This window comes from Schistocerca cancellata, chromosome 3 (genome assembly GCF_023864275.1).
Source record: "Schistocerca cancellata isolate TAMUIC-IGC-003103 chromosome 3, iqSchCanc2.1, whole genome shotgun sequence".
Classification (NCBI taxonomy): domain Eukaryota; kingdom Metazoa; phylum Arthropoda; class Insecta; order Orthoptera; family Acrididae; genus Schistocerca; species Schistocerca cancellata.
In genome coordinates, this window is record NC_064628.1 from 595618117 (window position 1) to 595628730 (window position 10614).

Here is a 10614-nt window from a genome sequence, read left to right on the forward strand (position 1 = left end):
CCACTTGGACATATTGAAAATACTGAAAAGTCGCCTGTCAGCCTATGTCAGGAAAAAGTTGATCACTACACATGAAAATCATATAGAGTATTTCTTATACATAATCGACTTGACTGGCCTAATATATGAAGAGGGGCCGTCCCAACCATTTAACATTAATATGCAGTGTGAGCCTCCGCAAAATAGTCAACAGCAGAATGGCAATGGTGGCAATAAGCAACCTTATTTCCCGTGCAAGAACAGTAATACAAGAAAAATTGTGGTTATGGGGGTAACCAAACGTACAAACGAGGTTACTAAGGAAATCACAAAACGAATTACGATAGACTGGTCTATACTGAACAGAGGCGCTGTGGGCAACAAGTTCACAATGCACCCCCAACAGGTGTCAATAACCAATAGAGTAAATGGCAGGAACCGACCGCAAATAGACCATCTGGCAGTCCTCCACATGGCATTTACAATGAAAAGAAATTATGTATCCAGTGGAGGTCAATAAAAGGAGAATTTAACTCCAGGGTCAGTCCAGGCAATAATTAATGTCCAGATAGTTGATTCAGATGTATGTGTGGTAGTTGACAAAGGGTGCATCGACAAATGTAATTTCACAACGTCTGTTTAACGAACTGCAAAGATGTTACATACCAACGCAGTATTGTGCAGAATTGTCATATTCTGACAGCATCTGGGAGCAAGGCAAAGGAGTTAAACTTCAGATATTAATACCCATTGCCATTAACAATTTTTTTGTAAAGTGTATCTTTCTGGTAGAGGAAAAACTTGTAGTGAGCTTTCTTATTTGAAGGGATACCTTTAGGCAATAAGATTAACGTAAGTCAAGAAAAATGTTTCTTTTCAATCAAGGAACAGAGGTTATCAGTAAATTTAATTAAAAGTGGCACAACTGAAAATACATTCAAACCGAGTAAGGATACCAGAGTACAGTTTTCATATCCAAAAGTAATGTTTCTTAATACACAAAAGGGTGAGCAGCTGTCTGAAGAATACATGAACCCGAAGACGGTTCAGACTAAGGTAAGTGAATCTGCTTGTTTGTCAGAGGACCAGAAGGAGGAGTTACAAGGAGTAATACTTTGGTATGCACAAGTATTTAGGAGGCACCCCACAGTAATAAAGGGTTACGAGTATTAAATGGAAGTTTACCCACATGAGACATTCTGCACTTCTTCATATCCAATTCCTTAGGCAAAAAGAGAAGCTGTGAGGAAAGAAATTGAAAGGATGATAATTTGGAAGATCATACAACCCTCCTATTACCCATATTGTAGCTCTATTTTAGCATTTGCCAAACCCAACGGTAGCATCAGACTTGTGCTTGACGCACCAAGTACAAAAATAATAATTGTTCCTGTAAGGACACGCCCTAAATATCTTGAAGAAGAGTTACTAGAATTTCACAATATTAAATACCTCACTTTAACTGATTTAAAAGAGTTGTATTGGCAAATATCATTACACGGAGACAATACAAAGTACATAGCCTTTGTGTGTGGGGGCAGGAGCTCAAAATTTTGTTCCCTTCTGTTTGGATTGAATGTGAGTGTGGGTGTTTTCATTTCGGCACTGGACAAAGTTTTGGGACCAGAACTCATTTCGGCACTGGACAAAGTTTTGGGACCAGAACTCCTCAGTAGACCCACTCTCTATGGTGATGGCTTATTAACAGCTGCTCCCACATGGGAAGAACACGTGAGGTTTATAGCACAGGTATTATACCAATCTGCAGAATATGGGATCACAGCTAATTTAACGAAGTAGGAGTTTGGAAAAGGAAAAAGTTAAATTCCTGGGTCATATTATCTCGTCACAGGATATATAACCCTATACAGGAAAATTTGATGCAATGAAACATTTCATTCCAGATCAGTAATTGAATAGTGACTCATGCCTGAATCTTTTGAGGAAAAACATTCCATGGATGTGGACTGATCAGTGTCAAGCAGACTTCAACGCAATAAAGGAAGCCTTACTATGTGCAAACATACTACACTGCCCTGACATGTCACATAATTTTTGCTCGAGTAGAGATGCGTCTTCACAGGGACTAGGAGCATGTTTATTGCAGACCACTGAAGATGATGGCAAACCGACACCTAAGATAATCAGCTTTCCTAGTTAAACGCTTTCAGAATCAATAGGTCAAATTCCATGAAAAATTCAAGGCTCTTGGGGTTGTATGGGCACTTAAGAAATTTGAGTAATACTTATGGGGTAAGCACACCAAAGTCTACTCTGACCATCAAGCACTTTCTTTTCTCTTGACATGCAAATTATTGCATCAAAGGTTAGCCAAGTGGTGAATGTTCTTATCTAGCGAGGTGGCGCAGTAGTTAATGCACTGGACTCGCATTCGGAGGACGACGCTTCAAATCCATGTCTGGCCATCCAGATTTCGGTTTTTCGTTATTTCCCTAAATCACTCCAGGCAGATGCCAGGATGGTTCCTTTGAAAGGTCACAGTCGATTTCCTTCCCCATCCTTGACACAATCCGAGCTTCTGCTCCATCTCCAATGACCTCGCTGGCGATGGGACATTAAAACCAATCTTCCTTCCTTCCTTGCCTGTACTTGCAGGAGTTCGGTTTTAAAATCGTATACATCAAGAGTACACAAAACATAATCACAGGCACCTTATCAAGGTTACCTCAGGGACTCGATGAAATATTAGAATTCACAGAACAGATGTCTGAAATTGGGGTCTTGCTTATTGGTTTGGTTGGTTTGCGGGGGGTGACCAAACTGCAAAGTCATCGGTCCCATCGGATTAGGGAAGGAAGTCGGCTGTGTCCTTTTCAAAGGAACGATCTCGGCATTCGCCTGAAGTGATTTAGGGAAATCACAGAATACCTAATATGCGGGTTTGAACTGTCGTCCTCCCGAATGCGAGTCCAGCGTACTAACCACTGCTCCACCTCGCTCGTAAGGTACTGCTTATGCAGGACAAGAAACAGCGACCATATTACGTAAAGATGTGTAAGAGTTCGGAGCATTTGCAAGAGGAAGACCTTCGATTGAGAAAGGTAAGGTCGAAACTGTCTGAAATTAACGGCGAGTATTTGAAGAAATTCTATGCTACACAGTATACAAGGGAGTCCTGTCACATGACGGTACACTGAATCAAGAACAGTGTCGTGTGTGTTTACCAGAAAGTTATCCAGATGATTTTTATTTTGTACACTCACAGTGTATGGAGTCACTATGGGGTTTCCAAATGCACCAACATGATAGATACATACTGCTGTTTTTCCAACTGCGGAGAAGAGTTCTCCAAGTAATTCGAAAGTACCAAAAGACGAAGCACTCAAAAAAGTCCAAGTTGACTTAACTACATCCTACACTGCCCACAAAACCTTTAGAATTAGTGCCCTTACATGCTGTCAGACCCTATCTGCAACAGAAGAGAAGTGTCAAATATGTTATTGCCTTGTATGATGATTTCATGAAATATCTTAAGTTGTATGTAGTGCAATCTGTGACTGTAGGTTCTGTTATTAGGAGAATTACAAAAGGTTGTCTCCTGAGATTATGGAAGCCACAGGTAATGTTAACGGACAATGCACCATTCTATGTAGGCAATAGAGAGAAGGAATTTACTAACACAAAAAAGATAAAACATGTATTAGTATCCAGATTTCACCCTAAGGATATTCAAAGAATTTAACAGGTTTATATGCGCATATACACCCCAGAATCACACGCAATGGGTTGAGCTAGTCTCACTATTTCAACAAATCATTAACAACTTCCTACACACTTCAACTGATTTTTCACCCACTGAACTGAAGTTTAAAAGGAGAAAAGTCGACAAGTGGGAAAAACCACTGCGCAGAAAGCCCAGGTGGGAGATGTCACTTGAAGAAAAAGTGCTCCGGGCTTTGATTAATCTGGAGGAAAACGCCGAACAGAGGAAAAAGTCGCACGACTGAAGATTAGGATGCTCTGTACAATATCAGAGTGGGGCAAGAGGTATTACTAAAGATGCACCCTAAATCTACGAAATTCAGGAAGCTCAACCGTAAATGGCAGCTCTTGTACACTGGGCCATTTATAGTTATATATGACAGTAATATCTGTTCCCAAAAGAACAGTTACTGTGGATGACCATGCAGCTTTGCTAGAAATGAAATGATAATTAAATGGACACCCTAGCTGCAAACAGGCGTTGATGTACTTCATTGGGGACATGTTGAAAATGTGTGCCCTGACCGGGACTCGAACCCAGGATCTCCTGCTTACATGGCAGACGCTCTATCCATCTGAGCCACCGCGGGCACAGAGGATAGTGCGTCTGCAGGGATTTATCCCTTGCACACTCCCTGTGAGATCCACATTCCCAAAATGTCCACACCACTACATTCGCAGTGCCAAGTAAGCAGGAGATCCCGGGTTCGAGTCCCGGTCGGGGCACACATTTTCAACATGTCCCCAATGAAGTACATCAACACCTGTTTGCAGCTAGGGTGTCCATTTAATTATCATTTCATTTCTAGCAAAGCTGCATGGTCATCCACGGTAACTGTTCTTTCGGGAACAGATACTACCGTCATATATAGTTAAAATATGGCTTCCCAGCCATTGACCTTCTTGTGTGAACGCACAGGCTATGCCTGAACCTGTACAGGACTTGGTAGATTAATCTGCCACGAGTAATGAGTATGATGGGCAAACATCTATTAGGCACACTACGAATGTAGTGGTGTAGACATGTTGGGAATGTGGATCTCACGGGGAGCGTGCAAGGGATAAATCGCTGCATACGCACTATCCTCTGTGCCCGCGGTGGCTCAGATGGATAGAGCATCTGCCATGTAAGCAGGAGATCCCGGGTTCGAGTCCTGGTCGGGGCATACATTTTCAACATGTCCCCAATGAAGTACATCAACGCCTGTTTGCAGCTAGGGTGTCCATTTAATTATCATTCCATTTATAGTTACTTATATCCCACATCCAGTGGCATATACATTAGCCTAATCTAATAGAGTTGAGGACAAGGCTCTTTATCCATACAAGAATCTAAGAGAATTTGTACACTGAAAGAACTGGACAAAAGTCAAACCTCATTTGAAGTACCGTATATGAACAACTGAAATATCTGAATATAATATGTACATAACAATAGTTTGTATGGTTTAAAGAGGAAATTTTCGTTTTATTTATTTATATGTTTTTAAAAGGAAGCAAAGAAAATTATTGTAATTTAAGATTCTTTTAAATGTCAAGCTATATAAAGCCTGAAAATCAAACACAGTTACAGTGGTGTCAATTCATTATGCAATATGTACATTTATCACATACAATGTGGTAATGCATTTGAGATGTAAAAAGTGAAACAGCATTACGAGAGGGTGAGGATGCGCAGGTGCATTAGGAGCTAACACACAGGTCAGCAATCTCAGCACATGCGGAGAAATAGGTCAATCCAACATGTCACTTGGCACTCTGGATGCAATGCAGTCTTGGGATATAGCCGCCAAACAACCTATATTCTGAAGGTCTTAATATAAGTTAATTACTGTTAAAATGAAGGAGTTTACATTAAAAGGATAAACTAATACAATAAGGAGGCTTAAAATAAAAGAACATTTATAGGCAGGAAACAATGACTAGCTACAGAAACATATCTACACTTACACCACTATTTACAGTATATACAAATTTGTATGGTAATCATATACACAGTGAATGAAACACTGTAAGAAAAGTATATATGTACAATGAAAGAAAGAATAATTGTAGGAGTATCGTCACATTCTGGGCAAACTATGAAAGATACTGATGTTGTGCCCATCTACAACAACACTTATTAATTGTAAGTGTAATCGCAGTATGAATATGAAAGGACTGAAAAAGGTAAGTTGAAAGATTGGACATTATCTGAATATTTGCACTCTTAAGAAAGAAGGTTGGGTTTTAGAAATTAGAAAGGAGTTGACGAATTTACAATTCCACATGCTTGAAATAAAAACATGTGTGTGCATGGGGAGAAAAATGATATTAGTTTGCCACAGAGCGACTACATTCTTAGTTTATAAGTTATTATTAAATTTCTTTTCCAGGTAATGATGCAAGGACATGTCCTGGTAATGGCAGAAAGGAGAATTTAGTTAGCTGGTGCTAAAGAAAGCGGGTTACACCACGATGTGAGTGATTATTTGTATGTAAATATGTTATGAATGTAATAGAAGGCAACATTCCACGTGGGAATAAATATATCTAAAATCAAAGATGATTTGACTTACCAAACGAAAGCGCTGGCACGTCGATAGACACACAAACAAACACAAAAATACACACAAAATTCTAGCTTTCGCAACCAACGGTTGCCTCGTCAGGAAAGAGGGAAGGAGAGGGAAAAACGAAAGGATTTGGGTTTTAAGGGAGAGGGTAAGGAGTCATTCCAATCCCAGGAGCAGAAAGACTTACCTTAGGGGAAAAAAGGACGGGTATACACTCGCACACTTTGCCTCTGTATATGTCTGCTTGTGCCTGTATATGTGTGGATGGATATGTGTGTGTGTGCGAGTGTATACCCGTCCTTTTTTCCCCTAAGGTAAGTCTTTCCGCTCCTGGGATTGGAATGACTCCTTACCCTCTCCCTTAAAACCCAAATCCTTTCGTTTTTCCCTCTCCTTCCCTCTTTCCTGACGATGCAACCGTTGGTTGCGAAAGATAGAATTTTGTGTGTATGTTTGTGTTTGTTTGTGTGTCTATCGACGTGCCAGCGCTTTCGTTTGGTAAGTCAAATCATCTTTGTTTTTAGATAAATATGTTATGAATGTGACAGTGTGAATGAGTGTGTGTATATATGAAGATATTACAGTATGTAGAGTGTTGTTAAATGAAGTTCATGTCTAGTACTACCAAGCAAAAAGGGGTCAGACCACATACTGAAAAGTGCAAGCTATTGGTATGAGCGCCAAATATGAGTATTTATGATGCATTTATAGTGGCTCACGACTTGTCTGTACTTTCTTCTATAACATTTTCTCGGCACAGTCTTCATAGTGACATATTATGTATTAAATACACAAGAGTGGTATCCTGAAGAAATAAGTTAAGTACACTGAATTACAGTCACCACAGGTACTCTCAAACTAGTAATACTGATAAATTATATGCATTAAACTGACAGAATTCTGCTATTAGTTCAGAAAAGCATTAAGTAACTAGTTTCACAAAAATACAAAGAAGTGTCCACAAATAGATTACTCAATTATTCTATGGTGCGTAGACGATGGACTTCAGCAGCAAATGAAAAGGAATGCTTCTTGCCGCTCCCTGTCACCATTCTTTGCAGTTCAGTAGATGCATTCCTAGTAGACTTGGAAAAGGTGTGGCTAAGCGTAGCTATGTCTGCTTGTGTTGGTTAACATGTAATGAATATTTCTTCTCTTTTGTTAGCAATCTAGATTTACAGACATGTGAGTCAGACAAAAAATGAGGACAGTAGTTTGCACATATCATCAAACTGTTTATATGTATATTGTCCTTTCAACCTGGAAATTGAAAGAAATGGTTTTAAATATTATTCTATGTAATGTAATACTATTGCATGAACTCAAAGATTAAGAGAGTTACTTGCTCATGACAAATCTAAAAGAGACAAACAGCCTTTGAATGGTCAAAGAAAATATCATGCACTGTGTATTTAAAATTACATAAGATGTTGTCATATACATCCTAAGAGCGAAAGTGAAATCTTAAATGCTGGCCAGTGTGGTCATGCAGTTCTAGGCGCTTCAGTCTGGAACCGCATGACCGCTACGGTCGCAGGTTCGAATCCTGCCTTGGGCATGGATGTGTGTGATGTCCTTAGGTTAGTTAGGTTTAAGTAGTTCTAAGTTCTAGGGGACTAATGACCACAGATGTTAAGTCCCATAGTGCTCAGAGCCATTTGAACCATTTGGAATCTTAAATGACATACGGGGTTTGAAATGTTTCTTTCTGTGCAGGTCATAAATTTTCTAGTGAATCTACATGTGAATATGTATAAATTGTACCCTATATGTACCCAACATGTCAGCAACACATAAATATAGGCTCATATCAGCTAAGATTAAATCAAATGATTGAACTTTAATGCTTATTTTGTATATGTTATGTGAAACAATATATGTCTTGACAAAACAGAGATCAGAAGGAATTATTCAGTTATCAAACGCTTGGCATGTGCTGTAAAAAGGCTACATTTACATGTATTATTGTGAATGTACTGCATACATTGAATCAAACGTTTTCGGTTTGTTTGTAGTGGCGAGGGTTGCTGGACTCTGCTGCAAGGGTCCATGTAAGGTGAAAACATTTATGGACTTATGTGAACTCTGGTAAGATCTTGATGCAATGCTAAATGTACAGGCTGGCCTTGGACACTAAAATACGTGACACACAACGTGGCTCCAACACCACAGGTCATAAATATCGGGTCTTTCCGTTGCAGCACTGGAAACTCTCTCTCGAGCACTCGCCCATACATACTGCACTGCCGGGTGGATGGACATTTTGGCGTCATGAAATTCGTCATTATCTAAAAACTGCAAAAACAAACTGTACCGCGTAGCCATGTTGCACCAACGGACTTACAAGGCGAGCATGCTACAAACATTGCTTAACGTGTATGAGCGTAGCTCTGCAAGAGGAATGTAATGGTTACACCTTAATAATGGAACTGAGGACTCTAACTGGAACATGCCCCTTCTCATGGCATGGACTTGGAAAATTAAACTTTCAGGATATGTAAATAAAACTGTGGCCATCAATAAAGATATTTTAAACCCTGATCAGGCCAAAGATACAAAATAAGTTATGACTCAAAATAAATTTTAATGTGTTGTGGTTGCATGTAGAAAGGGCATCGATACTGTATACTGTCGTCCAGCAACTGGTCAATACCAGTATACAGTAAGGGGACAGCTGTTGTCGAACTTATGCTGGTTTACCTACATGGGTAAATATTTTATTTTTTTCTGTTTATTTTTATCCTTGCATTCGCCTAAGTAGTTTACAGTAAAGATTAAAATTCAGTATTCCCAAAGTAATGAAGCCTGTAGGCTTAGCAAGAAAAAATGAAAAACATTAATTTTCTTATGTTTGTAAAACCTCCTATCGGGCGTTACTTCAGTCTTGTATTTTCTGCCTTTTCACGTCCAATACAGAGACAGGACGTGGATTTCCACTTGTTGTTGTTGTTGTCTTTGGTCCTGAGACTGGTTTGATGCAGCTCTCCATGCTACTCTATCCTGTGCAAGCTTCTTCATCTCCCAGTACTTAGTGCAACCTACATCCTTTTGAATCTGCTTAGTGTATTCATCTCTTGGTCTCCCTCTACGATTTTTACCCCCCACGCTACCCTCCAATACTAAATTTGTGATCCCTTGATGCCTCAGAACATGTCCTACCAACCAGTCCCCTCTTCTTGTCAAGTTGTGCCACAAACTCCTCCCTAATTCTATTCAATACCTGCTCATTATGTGATCTACCCATCTAATCTTCAGCATTCTTCTGTAGCAACACATTTCGAAAGCTTCTATTCTCTTCTTGTCCAAACTACACTCCTGGAAATTGAAATAAGAACACCGTGACTTCATTGTCCCAGGAAGGGGAAACTTTATTGACACATTCCTGGGGTCAGATACATCACATGATCACACTGACAGAACCACAGGCACATAGACACAGGCAACAGAGCATGCACAATGTCGGCACTAGTACAGTGTATATCCACCTTTCGCAGCAATGCAGGCTGCTATTCTCCCATGGAGACGATCGTAGAGATGCTGGATGTAGTCCTGTGGAACGGCTTGCCATGCCATTTCCACCTGGCGCCTCAGTTGGACCAGCGTTCGTGCTGGACGTGCAGACCGCGTGAGACGACGCTTCATCCAGTCCCAAACATGCTCAATGGGTGACAGATCCGGAGATCTTGCTGGCCAGGGTAGTTGACTTACACCTTCTAGAGCACGTTGGGTGGCACGGGATACATGCGGACGTGCATTGTCCTGTTGGAACAGCAAGTTCCCTTGCCGGTCTAGGAATGGTAGAACGATGGGTTCGATGACGGTTTGGATGTACCGTGCACTATTCAGTGTCCCCTCGACGATCATCAGTGGTGTACGGCCAGTGTAGGAGATCGCTCCCCACACCATGATGCCGGGTGTTGGCCCTGTGTGCCTCGGTCGTATGCAGTCCTGATTGTGGCGCTCACCTGCACGGCGCCAAACACGCATACGACCATCATTGGCACCAAGGCAGAAGCGACTCTCATCGCTGAAGACGACACGTCTCCATTCGTCCCTCCATTCACGCCTGTCGCGACACCACTGGAGGCGGGCTGCACGATGTTGGGGCGTGAGCGGAAGACGGCCTAACGGTGTGCGGGACCGTAGCCCAGCTTCATGGAGACGGTTGCGAATGGTCCTCGCCGATACCCCAGGAGCAACAGTGTCCCTAATTTGCAGGGAAGTGGCGGTGCGGTCCCCTACGGAACTGCGTAGGATCCTACGGTCTTGGCGTGCATCCGTGCGTCGCTGCGGTCCGGTCCCAGGTCGACGGGGACGTGCACCTTCCGCCGACCACTGGCGACAACATCGATGTACT

The 10614-nt window shown here is 41.3% G+C and overlaps 1 non-coding gene across 1 annotated transcript; it reads left to right on the top strand.

Moving 5' to 3' along the window:
- Positions 1 to 4793: 4793 nt before the first annotated feature.
- Positions 4794 to 4868, top strand: Trnat-ugu (transfer RNA threonine (anticodon UGU)). The gene has a single exon. It is a non-coding gene; the product is annotated as a tRNA-Thr (tRNA).
- Positions 4869 to 10614: the final 5746 nt, after the last annotated feature.